The 15,191-nt window shown below is 34.9% G+C and overlaps 2 protein-coding genes across 34 annotated transcripts in view; one reads left to right on the forward strand and one right to left on the reverse strand.

Annotated features, from left to right (window-relative positions):
- Nucleotides 1–3,483, reverse strand: part of ORC4 (origin recognition complex subunit 4) — an 88,677-nt gene extending 85,194 nt beyond the window's left edge. For 8 of the 30 annotated variants that reach the window (XM_063631089.1, XM_055260953.2, XM_063631083.1 and 5 more), the window contains exon 1: nt 1,123–3,483. The gene's annotated coding sequence lies outside the window, so the exon portion shown is untranslated. Of the gene's footprint in view, nt 1–40; nt 392–946; nt 1,087–1,122 lie in introns of those variants that run through there. The other 22 variants (XM_063631084.1, XM_063631065.1, XM_063631069.1 and 19 more) reach the window with 12 other exon arrangements.
- The window catches only part of MBD5 (methyl-CpG binding domain protein 5), a 476,246-nt gene continuing 462,094 nt past the window's right edge, over nt 1,040–15,191 (forward strand). For 3 of the 4 annotated variants that reach the window (XM_055260943.2, XM_055260945.2, XM_055260946.2), the window contains exon 1: nt 1,050–1,180. The gene's annotated coding sequence lies outside the window, so the exon portion shown is untranslated. Of the gene's footprint in view, nt 1,181–15,191 lie in introns of all 4 variants that reach the window. The other variant, XM_055260944.2, reaches the window with a different exon arrangement.

The raw sequence follows: 15,191 nt of genomic DNA on the forward strand, positions 1-15,191 counted from the left end.
CCAATCTCCACAGCCTTCCATCCTCCCACTTTCGATTCACCTTTCGCCACCGACGCCCCTGGCCTTCGTTTGCAGCAAGTTTACCCCATCATTACCTCTCGCATAAAAGCCTGCCTTTACCAGGACAAAGAGGGGAACCAACGCCTGCAGGAATCGCTTCACCGAATCGCCTGGCCGCGTCCTCTGCTAGGCTTCACCTGCTGTTGCCGACGGTACACAACCACTCCCGGCATGCCCCGCGCACGCACTAGCTCTCCCACCCCGCCCCTCTCCCGCCCAAACACGTGACCTCCTTTCGCCTCCGTCCACGCCCACTTCCGTTTCTCCACTTTCCCTTAGGAAGGAGGAGGGAGGTGGGGGTGTTAAAAGCGTAGCGACTTCCTCCTCCTCCCCGCCCCCGCCCCTGTACCTCCTGCTACAATGTCTTCCGGGTCGCGAGCGCCTCAGCGCCTTCTGGGAAAATAGCTCATTTCCTCCCCTCCCCCTCCTCCTGCCTTCAACCAACCAGCCACCCGTCAGAGAGGGACATGCGCAGTGAGTGCCTCCCGTCTCTTCTACCCGAACCCCCCCTCCCCCCCAAGCAGAGAGACCCCAGCAGCAGCAGCAGCTGATGATGAAGAGAGAGGCAGTGGCAGAGGGGGGGCACCTTTTATTTCTATTTTTAAAGGGACAGGACACTAATTCTACCCCACTTCAACCTTGAATTCAGGGGGGTGGGGGGAAGGCGACTGAGTTCCTTCCCCCACCCTCCAGCCCTGAGCCCTGAGAGGGGGATTGAGCCTGAGAGAGAAGGAGAAGGAGTTTCTTCTTCTTCGAAAACCCCCATCCACGACTCCTACCCCCTCACCCCTCCAACTCGCCTCCCTCCCGAGCCCCCTCCACCCTCCTCCTCTTTGGCCGTGAGAGGAGGAGAGAAAGAAACCAAAAGCCTCTTAGCAACACAGACCCTTTGCTGCTGCTGCTGCTGCTGCTGCTGCTGTTGCTGCTGCTGCTACTGCTGCTGCTGCTACTGCTGCTGCTTGGCCCTGGCTGGAGACATCTCACTACACCCAGGAGCAGCCACTTCCCCAGCTCTCCTCCTCCTCCTTCGCCTCCTCCTCCTCCACTCCCCCCCTTTATTACCCTTTGTGTCATCCTCCACAGCTCCAGGGAAGGCACTCAAAAGTGGGGGGCAGGAAAGGTAAGTGTGTCTGTGGGGGCTTCATTGCCTTCCTCTGGCTCTGACTTTCACTCCGGGGCAACAGTAGCACCAAACCACATACGCAGTGGAGCTCCGGGGTGAGGAGGGGGTGGTGCTGGGGGGGGTGAAGGAGGGGTTGGAGTAGGGAGGGGTGTGTGAGGTGGAGTGCCCATCCTGTCAGGGGAGGAAGGGCACTTTTATTTTTATTTGCTGTTGTCAAAAGTGGTTTCTCTCCTCCAGCTAACATCTGATTGTGTCTTGCTCCAGTGGGGGAGAATATAAAAACAACCCCCTTCTTCCTCCAATGAGGCGCCAGGGAAAGAGACAGAAAGAGGCACACTTTCTAGATGTCACTTAAAAAAAAATTCATTGGAGAGCTCTTTTTCTCCAGGAAAAGCTCTACTGCATTTGTTTCTGAGTGGGAAAATGTCGGGATCTGGATTGTATTGGAACTGCTTATCCATTTGTAGACCTGAGTGTTTTCCCCTTTTTGGTCCTGTATGAGATTTGGATATTGACTTTAGTGTTGGAAGACTTGATTGGTTTTTGCTTTAGGGGTTTCATTTTCCATTTTTTCGTTTTGTCTGACTTCTATGGAAAATTTCAAATTTTTAGTTGGTAGAGGCCTTGGGTTAGGTTTTGACTTGCATTATTGCTCTTTTTTTTTGTTGTTAAATGTCTGTTTCATATATCAGTATATAAAGTCCAAAGCTCTAAAATGCTTAAAGTTTAAATGCCACTGCTATTGTCTGTTCCCACATACGTTCCTGATACTTATTTTCCGTATGATGAGAATATTAGCTATTTTATAATTAATCTGGGTATTTTTGTAATCTTTGTAACTTGTCTGAACAAGTAATCCCCATTGAAAACTTTATGTTGTTCTGGCTGCATGGAAGGCCAAACCTCTCCATCAATAGTTTGCTGGATTGGTACCACTTTCAGTTTTAGCTGAATTATTTATTTACTGTTGTAAATTGAGATGAGTTTTTCATCTCAATTTCTCTTGGGGTTCTGAACCAAATTACTCACTATATGTAAAAGGACACAAATTTCTAAAATATGTTTTCATGAGTCAAAGAAATCATGAACTTATAGTTAGTATATTAATTTCAGTTAGCTGTAAATTGAAAGGTAAATCCAGATTTAAGTTTATGGAATAACAATATTGATAAAAATCACTTCATTTTTGTATATTATGTTCTCAGTGCATAGCTTTAAAATTCAGTGCTGTGTTTTATTTCACAAATGTTAGAAAGTACGTTTCTGATGTAGGCCTTTTACTAGGGCTTATATTGGAAAGTGTTATTTTGTTTCATATATACATTTCTTTATTCTTTCCTTGAAGATGGATGCACACATGCATATATACACATTCTCTTTCACTCTCGCTCTCTCTCCCTCACACCCTTTTTTTTTTTTTTTGTAACTGCATTGGTATCTCTGATCCCATAATTTATGTCAGCAAAAAATATTCTTCTGTAAAGCAGCAATTTTGTGATCAGACTGGCAATACGAAAACAGCAATTTGATCAACTAGAAAGGATTGAAGAAATATAAATCTAGAAGGATATTTGGTATAAATATTATAAAGACATGATAATACTTCTAATTTTTTATTTTCTTGATGGTTAAAGCTAAAACATAATATATTTTAGTGACAGTAAAGCGACAGTAAAGCATTGCATATGTAGAAACTTGTTCTGTAAAATTTTAATTATCAACTGTGTGCAAAAGTAGACATTTACATACCGAAATAAAAAAGCTTTATAGCAGTAAACAATATGATCTTATTTCCCTTCTGTTATAAATTTGAACAATTTTTTACCTTTCTCTGAGATGTAATTAGTGCACTTAAGCAGAAATCTGTGCCAAGTTCAAGTTTTTCTCCCAACATCAATACTGCCATTCCAAGTCCTTGTAAGGTTTCTTGTTCTCACCTTAAAACCTCAGCAACTTTAAAGGTAAGAGAGAGACAGTAGAACTTACTGAGGAAATTAATTTTAGGTAAGGGAATTATATAGATAATAATTGGGGTGGTAGTTGCGCAGTAGGCAGCCGAGTAAAAATTTAGTCTTGAGTTTAATGTCTTTACTTATTTTGTTTCTTTTTTTTTCTTTTAAACATTTTTTATCACACCTCTCACCCTCACCCCCATGATCCTTTATGGTTAGAAGATTGCAGACTTTATCTAAGTTGGATAATGATTTATGTTTAGAAAACCTTTTATGTATTAAGAACCATTGATACTTTAGAATTGTAATTGTTCAACTGGGTGGTATCTTGGAGGTCACCTTATCCAACTCTGCACATTGCTGAAGTTCTGAGAACTTGAACTTGCCTGAGGTTCCAAGGCCTGGAAGTGGCAGAGCAGGGACCAGGGAACTCAGGTCTCCTGATGCTCTCTATGCTGCACTACCTCATTTCCTTTGTCAGAAATGAAACTATTATGTGCAGTTCTGGGTATACCACTTGAGGGTTTCATATGGGGGCATATTATTGTAAGAATATTAAGGTAAATGTCTTTAAAGCTATTATTTTGTCTACTTAAATTTAGTAATTTGTTAATTTTTTAAAGAAGTACTAATTGCACTTATTGTAGGTTATTACTATTTTGAAAATAATTTCAGCTTTCTCTAATACTTATTTTCCTCCTGCACTTACAATTAATCAGTAAATATACTTACTGTGGTATTAAGGACCCGTACTTATAAGAATAAATGGAATGCATATTCTATTATAAATGCTTACTTGTGAGTCTTGCCCTATGAACTGCCTAAAAGCAAACATTTTTGTTTTGTTAACACATCCTTCTACTCTCGGCACAATATCTGGTACACAGTAGTTCCTACTGGTAGCTTGTCCTAATCCATGTTAGTTTAAGAGTTAGGCATATTTGAATTTCTTTACTTCCATATGTGGAATTCCTTTCCTCTCCTTTTCTTGTCCTCCCTTGCCACAATTTTCACTACCATGAACATTTTTTCTTTATCTCTACCGTGGCTCTCATTTTATCTAATTAACAGCCAAATTAAATACTGTTAACAATATGGTACTCATAGTAACAAGACATATTCCCTTCTTATACAGGAAACAATTTGGCAAAAGTGATTTATTATGAATAAGCAATAACGATCCAACACATTCCAGTTAAAAATATACTTGTAAAAATTGTTCAGGATGCACTTAAATTTTGTTTCATTGACCGGTGCAATAGGTTGTTGGAATGATTAGGCCGCTTTTACCAGCTCTATAAAACAAGTGCTACTTAGGTGACATGTTTCCCTGACTTTGTTGTTTTGGTCCTTACCCAGACAATTATCAACTTTCCAGTTTTCTATGGCTATGAAGATTTACTCCTAGTCATCAGTGGGACCCCCATGAAGTGAGCCAGAAAGCCTATATCCAACTTATGTACCTTTGCAAACTTGTCTGGATTTTGACTGTATGTGCAAAACAGATTGTACTTAGCGATTCATTAAACATCTTTTGATCATCTGCTGTCTGCCAGGCACTGTGCTAGGCATCTGAAAAACAAAGATGGTCCCTGCAGTTTAATGTGAAGAGCTATCTTAATTGTATTCCACAAGTGTATTGGTCGTATCTTTGTGTTGGTGTTTCTACCTAAATAAATTTTATATTAACTAAATGGATACTGTTAGGTGGAAAAATGCATGTTTAAGAAGGATATTGCTGTTATTTTATTAAAATACAAATATATAAAGAAAAATTTTCCACTTAATACTGTATTCTAGGGATTTATATTCTGTATATAGTTAACACATTTTAGACAATGAAAATAGTCTATGTGGTTGCCTTTGCTGGATTTTTATTGCTAACCGTAATTCTTTTAAGATGACCAACAATGTTCATTAAATTATCTCATTAAATTTTTCCAAAAAAAAAACCCCAAACTCTCTAAACTTAAATCTTTTTCTCAAAAGTAACTTTTTTCTTTTTTATCTCATATAACAGATTATCATTCATGATTCATTGGAAGACATTGTACATTTTCATTTTGAGTTTTCAGATATTTTCTACCATGTTTTAGCAAATCTAACAGCATGATTTAATTATTCTGCAGTAATTAGTGTGCACTATTTAGGAGTTTTGGAATTTTTAGTATGTAGTAGAAATATCATTGCAAAATCCTCATGAGAAACTTCCCAATTCTAGTTCTAAGTCAGTTGTAATTTTTAATCTTTATTAAGTGGTATAGTTTCTATAGCTTTAGTAAAATGAATTGGAATTTTCTTAGTAGATGGATGTTTCAAAAACAAAGAATCTTATCTTAGTTCCTGTCTGGCTTTCATGTGTAATCGAAAGTATATTAGAAAAAGTACTGGATTCAATTTGCCCTTCTTAAAGTATACCTTTTACAAAAGTATTGATTTGCAGTTAAAAAGAAGGTGGGGATGCCTCTGCTGGTGCAGTATCTTGTGAAGATAAATAGACTCCTGAGTGGCGAATTCTGATCTCTTTCACATTCATTCTTAAATTTCTATTTTAGTAATAATCATAGTTACCATTTATTATAAGTACCCAGCACTGTGATAAATTGAATTCACATTACATTTAGGACACTTTATAATTCAAAACACAGTCACAGTAGAGTTTTTATCAGTCTGTACACTGGTAAGTGATGGTAAAATTATGGCCCTGATAGCTTGACAGACTAATGGAAAATTTCTGAAAGTTTACAAGTATAGAAAAACAAAAAAAAAAAAACCCAGTCTTTTATAAGGAATGTAGATACAGACCATTGTACAATTTAAAATATACATAATATCAGTCTTTTCTTTGTATGGCAAAAATGACATTTGGGAGCTGCTCATGGTGACTCAACGCTTGTAATGTAATCCCAGCTACTCGGAGGCTGAGGCGGGAGGATTATTTGAGCCCCAGATTTTGAGGCCGCAGTGAACTATGCAATCCAACCTAGGCCACAGAGCGGGACCTTGTCTCTAAAAATAAAAAAATAAGGTCAGGTGGAATAGCTCAACCCTGTAATTCCAACAATTGGGAGGTGAGGTAGGAGGATTTATCACTTGAGGCTAGTAGTTCAGGATCAGCCTGTGTAATATAGTGAGCCCTAATCCCTACAAAATCAAAATAGTAGCTGAGCTTGGTGTGGTGCACACTGTAGTCCCAGCTACTCCGGAGGCTGAGGTGAGAGGATCTCTTGAACTCAGGTTGAGACTGCAGTGAGCCATGATCATGCCACTGGACTCCATGCTGAGCAACAGAGTGAGACCCTGTCTATAAATAAACAAATAAATAAACAAACATAAAAATAACAGTAAAAAAAGTTCAATCCTTCTCTATATTAAACTTCCTTTAACTTGCGTGGAGTTACATTTAATATTTTCTTATATGAAGTTCAAAGGTTGTAACAATTTCTGATCCAATGAATATTTACTATAAAATTTTTAATATAAATGTGTTGATGGTGTAAAAGCCCATAAAAAATGGGAAGTTTGTATTGTGCTTTGGTGTATGTATACACATTGCCTTCTGGACTCTATCATACATTTTCATAATTACTACATTACATATATAGGATTAAGTTTAATGTGCTCTTTTTAGTACTGAAGTCAGAAATAGTATAAGAATGATCAACTTGTTGGGTTCTCTAGGTGCCTAAATTATTTCGTATTTGTACTTAAAAGCTACTGAATTAAAATACTTTTTAATACAGCTCTCTTTGGATAGTTGAGTTTTACATCCTTTACTTTTAAGAGAAAAAAATTAAAAACTTTTTTCCTGTTTTTATTACTTAAGTAACTTTTGTGTCTCTTCTAAGTAAATACGTGTTCGTATTATAAATTTATACAGGTTGAGTATCCCTAATCCAGAATTCCAAAATCCAAAATGCTTCAAAATCTGACACTTTTTGAGCACTGACATGATGCTCAAAGAAAATGCTCATTGAAGCATTTTGGATTTTGGATTTTGAGGTTAGGGATGTTCAATAGATATATAATGCAAATATTCCCAAATCTGTAAAAATCCAAAATTCTAAATACTTCTGCTCCAAAAAACCTTTTGAATAAGGGATATGCCCTTGTATTGACGGTATCATCCTGCAAATATTATGCCAGTACATAGTGACCTGCAGAGTTTGGAAACATTTTTAAATGCTAAAGAAATATTCTTTATCATCTGTTATATGTTAGAAAGAAAAGTTTATTGCAAATTTTTTTTGCTTATAAGAATAATCTGAATAATCAGTAGTATGATTTTAAATAATTTCTTTAAACAATGCAAAGATAATTCAGTTAAAAGTAAATATTCTAACTCTAACACACTTAAGAGTATTTCTGTTTGAGGTATCTCTATGTCATGTAAGATGTCAGAAGCTGGAATGACTCACTATAACTCACTATAATTCTTCAAAGAGACAGTGAGATCCAGGCTTAACATATTACGGCATAATTTATTCACAGTTGGATATGACAAATTTTGATTTGAGTCCTTATTTCAGTTGACCTATATAACCTTTTATTGGAGAACTTGTAATTAAGTTCAGTGTCATTGAGTAGATTATTAGAACACATTGTTTTAAAGGACTAATATGAGTTATATAAGTCAGTCACCAACCTTGAAATGGTGAAAAGTTTTTGTACACACATGCTTCACTGAGTTTTTTGCTAACCAATCAAGATTCTAGCAATGGGAGGAAAATTTTCTGTGTGGTGCTAATGTTAAAACTTAAGTCCATGTGTAGCTTTAAAAAAAAAAAATTTAATGTCTGTATCTCAGAAGTTAGAAGTAATCCCAAAGTGTTTTTTAAGATTGGCTGTGTGCTAAATTATATTTAGGGTTATCCTTGTATTCACAATTACTGTTTTTTATACACCATGAGTCCAGAAGTATCTACTAATCTGTTGGCCATCAACTAACTTAATCCATGCATTCTTAATATTATTAGGATCTAAAAATAATAATTTAGACTGTATAAGCACATTTACTGATGTTGGGTGAGGGAAATATTCCACATTCAATAAAAGCAAATATTGATTTTTAAATAGCTTTGTTACTTGGGATATACTGAACTAAAAAGAGTTCGCTGTGTAAGATATAAAAGATTCTTATTTGAAGTTATAAAGTATCACTAATGAGTATTAAATAACATAAAAATATTTAGGAAATCAAATATGTGCTCCTGTAATATTCAGAGGCTATTTTTTTAGTGTTATTCCAAAATCATTTTCCTTCTATATTTGTCACACTGGAGTTTGTGCTGAAGGATTTCTTGGCCATTTTAGACAATGTAATCTAGTTAAAAGGTTTGTTTATGCTTCCCATCTCTGTTCTGCTGATGGTATTAGAATGCAGGCCAGAGCCAGACATCTAACTGTTTATAACATGCAAACTTCAATTAAAGCTACAGTGTTCAGTTTACTATGTATCAGAAAGCTCTTACTAGCTACAAATATCACTAATAGTGATGAGAGTGATGTTGACTAGCTGTAAGCTTTCCTAAATCATACCACTCCTTAAGAATACTTTTTTAAAAATTTAGGTGTTAACCTTTAATTCTTTCATAGAAGTGTAAAATTAAGCTATTTTTTTTTACTAGAAGTAATATAGTCTTTTCCTTTAACACTTTTTATAATAAAACCTAACAGCATATATTATTGCATGTATTATTTAAATGGTCCACCTTAGTTGTTTTGAAATTAATAAATTCTGTAGAAGGTGTTACTTTGCTATTCAATTTATTCGAATTTTCTTCCCAGCTTGAAAAATATAGCTATATGTTGCCCACTAGAAAATAAACCTAACAGTCACGTTAGTCAGGTGTTCTTACATGTATGAAAGGAGTCTGGTTCCCCATAACACAGATTTTAATTTAATATTATATCACTTTTCTAGGCTGCTGTTCTTATTGTTTTAAGTATTTTGGTAAATTGTTTTAGAAGGGTTTTTTGTTTTTAAAAATTATTTAGAATTCTTTAAAACCATTTCTTCAACAGCTTCTGTTTTTGTACAGTTTACCTGGGCCAGTCAGAAAAGGACTTGAATTTTATGTGTGTTTACTTTTTCTAATTAGTAGGCAAATTTGCTGTATTACATTGGTTTCTTTTTTTACGAAACCAAATTTTAGTTTTTATTAATTTTAGACCTTGAATGACAATCTATACATTCTTTATGTATGTACATGTAATTTTTATTGACATCCAAGTTTATAAGAGGTATAAGCAACAGATCATTTAGGAAAGATGAAAAATCATATTAAATCGAATGAATTGCTGGTAAAATGCTTTTAATTAAAAACTACTACGATGGAGATATTAAAAGAAACTAAGTAATATAAAAAGTTAGGGGCCAAGTGCGGTGGCTCATGCCTGTAACCCCAGCGCTTTGGGAGGCCAAGGTGGGTGGATTGCCTGAGGTCAGGAGTTCGTGACCAGCCTGACCAGCATGGTAAAACCCCATCTCTATTAAAAATACAAAAATTAGCCAGGCGTGGTGGCACATGCCTGTAATCCCAGCTGCATGGGAGGCTGAGACAAGAGAATTGCTTCAACTCAGGAGGCAGAGGTTGCCTCCTGAGTGCAGAGATCATGCCGCTGCACTTCAGCCTGGGTAACAGAGCAAGACTCTGTCGCATAAGAAAAAAAAAAAAAAGTTGGGAAATACTCTCAAGTGTATCTGAAGATAAGAACAAAAAACAACCATGCAAAACTTAGATTTATAGTTTAAATCCATGGAAAGATCTCTTAAGATAAGCTAGGTTGAAAAGCACATCACAAAATAATATGCACACTATGATTTCATTTATGTTAAAAATGGACAGAATAATAAGTATGCAATGTTTACGAATGTAAATGTTTACATCCATACAATACATTTTTATACTATCTATACCATAAAGACATAAAGTATGTGCCATATATATATTAGTACCTCAGTACATTAAGAAAAAATCTGGAAGATAGTTATCAAATTACATGCTTTGTATACGGAAAGTATGTATGTGGGAAGGTTGACGAATTCTTTTTATTTAATCTTTAGCATTACTTGGATTTATTTGTAGCAATAAGCTTATATTCATGTAATGATTTTTGATGAGAAAATATAGTTACGTATTGAAATAAAAAATGACCCAGGAAAATTGCAGTTCTAGTCTAAATAGCCACATGAATATATCCCTAGAATATCTTGAAGAGAATATAGTATTGGCTAACAGTCATCATAGCTTGATAGAGAATAAAGTCTGTCAGACTTATCTAACAGGGTGAAAAGCCTAGTCAATTGAGGAAGGAACAATGGATATAACGTAGTTTTTAAATATTTTGCTTCTTACTGAAAAATGCACTTCTCACTGTCCTGGAAAAATAATAGACTGGGCTGCTGGTGATAAAGGATGTCAGTTATAAAGTGGTAGACAATTTCAATCTGAGAAAAGATATATGAGAATAAGATGAACTTTATTATTTTAATCAGTGATCCAAATTATTATATGCACTCAAAATACAGATAGTATAATCATGTACTATTTTTGTAATGTTTTCTATAATCAGGTACTGGTTTGAATAGAGGACAAAAATAAAACAGAAGGTTTGAAGACTAAGTACTTCTTTTTAAGTGACTGAAACATGTACTTGAAAAACACTTTAAGAACCTTTGTAAAATAACATTAAACTGAGTGTGTAAATATGCCTTGTAAAAAAATAAGCAATTAGAATTCTGTAGAGTTAATCACTGTGCTTTTGGGGAGGACCTGAGTTAATCAGGGTTTAGGTGGAGTTTAGATACTAGTTTGTCACAGAAGAGGGTAATTCAGGTAAAGACAAAGCTTCCAATGGGTGAGAGGATTGGGAAGCTTATTTTTACTAGTTTGAAAGCTGGGATTAAAATTCAGAGTAGCCTGGTAAATTAGGGAAATTATTAGAAATAATATACCGTACCTTTACTTTTATGGTTCTAAAATTTTATTTCCCTGAATGTAGTTTCGAAAAGAAAGAAGTAGAGAAAAGGGGAAAAATTATTTGCACAAAACATAAGGAAATGAATAGGTCCTTGCAATTATGACGAGAGAGTCCATTAGAGTCTGAAGTAAGTGTTTTCTGAATATGAAATGAAAACACTAGTTAAGGCAGCAAACATGCAAGAATACTAGCTAAGGTTCTTTTTCCTTTCACAAATAAATTTTTTACCCAGGTTGATCCCTAGGATCAATAGTAAATAGTACACAATTAAAAGTATTAATCATATACAAATGCTAAAAGGAACAAAAGATACAGCTTATGTTTTCTCCATTTTCTTTATAAGTTTTGTTTGCATCTGATTTATTTCCAGGTACCCCTATGATGTAAATTACCATCCAGTCTTCACCTACTACCAGAAATTGAACTTTTTTATTTCTTCTGAAAGTTTAAAGAGCTCTTTCTAATATGGCTCTGTATTTTTTTTAGCTAAAAAGTCATAGTGAATTCTTTAAATGGTAGTTATTGTTGACTCAGTGTTTCTCTCTTTTTCACAAAGGGTTTGCCAGTGTCTTTGACAAACATATGTTGTTACTATTATGTGCTCACTGGGATAGTGAGCAAAAATAGACATAGGTCTTGATCTCCCGGAACTTATATCTAAAGATAGAAAAGGATATTAATGAAATAATCATACAAATAAATGCAAAGTTGGAACTGTTTCAATTGCTGTAGAGAGGTACATAATATGAGGTCTTCTAGAAGGAGAATTTACTCGGTACAATCAAGAGGAATTTTTTTTTTGGAGGAAGTGTTTATTTAGCTGAGATCTCAAGTAAGTTAATTTGATCAAGATGAAGAAAAGAGTTTTCTGGGAAGAAGGAATAGCATATACAGAGGTTCTAAGGTGGGAGGAAGCATAGTACCGAATTACTAAACAAAGGTCAATGTGGCAGAAGTTTAGAGCAAGAGGTTTCATGGTAGGTGATGATGCTAGGGAGTTAGGTAGCCAAACTGCAGAACTTCATGTAGACCAAGCTTTCCTTTATCCTTAGGTTTAATATTTAAACTTAGACTAATGTTCCTTAAGTTTAATAAGAAAAACCTACTATTAGTTATAAAAGATTTGTGTTATAGAAGTTCATTTTTATTTCAGTTTAAAACCAATAATGCTTTTTCCCATAGAATCATGGTTACAGTGACAGGTCTCATAAGAAACCCTTTTAACAGAAATAACATTGGAAACCAGTCAATGTAGTGTCATAAATATAACCAGGTAGAAGTTAGAAAAGAAAAGGAAGGAGATTAAAAATTATGTCTATATGTATTCAAAAGAGCATTCTCTGGGTATGATTGACTAAGCTGTGAATAATGAAGAAAAAAGCCTTACTTCAAGTGCATTAGGCTGGTGCAAGAGATCCTAACAAATGATGGTGAGGGACACATTCAGCTGGACAGCTTAGAAGATCCTTAGCTGGCACCTGGATATAGAACAGTGTGATAATGTCGAGCAAACCAAGGTAGGAGAGTAGAAGTATCACATTCATAATTTGTTCTGAATCTAGCACATATTCATATCAGTTGTTAGAATATAAACATTTAAAAAGTTATATACTGGTAAGAAATGCAGAGCTACCAAATGTCAGCAATACAGATGCCAACTTTATTTTGATTATGTTTAGAGTGATTTCATACAGTTAGAAGTGATTATAAATTGCTCAGTTGTACTATTTTAGGCCATAATGTTAGCTTTGAATATCTTAGTGTGTATCACTTGGAGTGACACTTTAAAGAGGAAGTTGAAGAAATTTAATTTTTTAATTCTTATTTTTCTTTTAACTTATTGTCAATAAATTATCTTCATTTCATGTTGATCTTAAGTTTTAAGCCTCTTTGGACACCAGTTTCTGTCTGTATTAAGTAATTAACAATCTATTAACTGAAGATTCAAGGAATGCCCAAAATATTAAGAGCATTATAAAAAAATAATTGATTAAGCCACTTTTATTAAGAAGAAAATATCACAAAGATGTAATAAATTGTAAGAGACAAGGAAGATATGTACAAGTCTTCATTAAATAAACAGCGTACCACATAACAGTTGATGAATTCTGCCAATGCATGAAGTTGAAAATTGATGAAGGTACTTCATCAGGTGATCGTGAACTTAATTTTCTCGCATTCAGGTACAGCAGACCAGGCTTTTACAGCAGATTGGCATCTAAAAATAAGAACTATAGAATTTAGAGCTTATTTATTTGTTTACTTATTTTTAAAACATTCCAATTGAGACAATACCAGCATTGATTCATTTTCCATGCAATATCTAGCAGGCTACTTTTAATTAGTAGACCAATAGTGTTCAGAAAGCTTAGTAGAATGTTTGACAGCCTGGGTACCATGGTGAAACCTCATCTCTGCAAAAAATGCAAAAATTAGCCAGGCATGGGGGCAAGTGCCTGTAGTCCCAGGTCCTTAGGAGGCTGAAGTAGGAGGATCACTTAAGCCTGCGAGGTCAAGGCTGCAGGGAACCGTGATGATGCCACTGTACTCCAGCCTGGGTGACACAGTAAGACCCTGTCTCAAAACAAAAGCATGTTTGAAAAGACAGTTTACTAAATTTATCTAATAATTCTAAGAGGTCAGTGTACCTCTTAAATAGAAATGAAGTTTCACTTGTGCATTTTTCAGGGATTGATACGTTTCTTCTATTTTACAGCTTTCTACCGTCGTTTAGCAAAGTATATTCCAAGGTCCTCTAGTTCTGTGATAACTGAATAGGTATGATTATCCTCGCACCTGAAAAAACCCAAAAGGCTGCTTTATCAAATAAGGTTTAAAAACCATGATTATGATTAACGAATGCTGGATAAACATTTATACTGCAATATTTTTCAAGGGGTCTTGATATGTAATTCTTCTGAACTTCTAATAATGGTCACTAACATTTATTGAGTGCTTAACTTTGCGCCACTCATTGTGCTAAATGTTTTGTAGACATTATCTTATTTCATCATTGTAACAAACAAACATTCTGAGGAACATACTTAATGAAGTGTTTCTTCATATTTCACTGCTTATAAACACCTACCCAAAAACTTAACGTGAAGAATACAAAAGTGAGACAAACATCATTTTCTTTTGTTGAATCCTTAACGGCTTTGAGAAAGAAAGGTCATGAAAATTACTTTTAAAGTTAAGTGCTGAGCTTATCAATATGTTTTTACACTCTTCTAATTACTATTACTCACAGATGACCAATGATAAACATTATACCCTTTTTATTAATAGGCGAAAACCTGTAGAGCTTTCAGAGACATTCCTGGGTTTGAACATTGGCTCCATAGACTGAATACTACAATATAGAACCTTTAACGAGCTGTTAAGGTTCTGAACTTTAGTCTCTTTATCAGTAAAATTAGTATGGTAATGCATATCTCAGAGTTGTCATGACTATGAATGATAGAGTATGAAGTCCTAGAATGTTGTGGACATTCACTAAATTTTTTCATTTTCCTTCTCTCCTATTACTAATAGCATCTACTACCATAGTAGATGAAAAAAAATGGAAAAAAAATGGATTAAGTTACCTTTATTAAGAACAAAATATCACAAAGATGTAATAAATTATAAAAGAGGGAAGATATGTACAAGTCTTCATTGAATAAGCAGGGTGCACTATTAGTAATAGTAGAAGGCAAGAAGGAAAATGAAATTATATTACTATTAATAACTGTTTTAGAATCTTTATATTATGCATCAAGAATTTTTTCTCTTTTTCTTTTTAGAAATTATCTGTTAGTCTTAAAGCTATTTTAAAGCTTTCTTGAACTCCTACATTTTTCTGAGGACCTGATATACTTCATTTTTGTGCTGTTCTGCACTTTGCCAACACAGTAAGACCAACAAAGTGGACATCTGTAAACGTGAAACTCAGATGGTAGAGAAATTTGAATAAATGCTCCCCAACTTGGTTAATGTAAATACTCTACTCATAACTTACAGCATTGGTTTTGGTGATTGTTATTACGTTAACAAATATGTAAATATATTTTCTTTCCTTGTCTTTGTTTCCT

Source organism: Symphalangus syndactylus, chromosome 22 (assembly GCF_028878055.3).
Source record: "Symphalangus syndactylus isolate Jambi chromosome 22, NHGRI_mSymSyn1-v2.1_pri, whole genome shotgun sequence".
NCBI lineage: Eukaryota > Metazoa > Chordata > Mammalia > Primates > Hylobatidae > Symphalangus > Symphalangus syndactylus.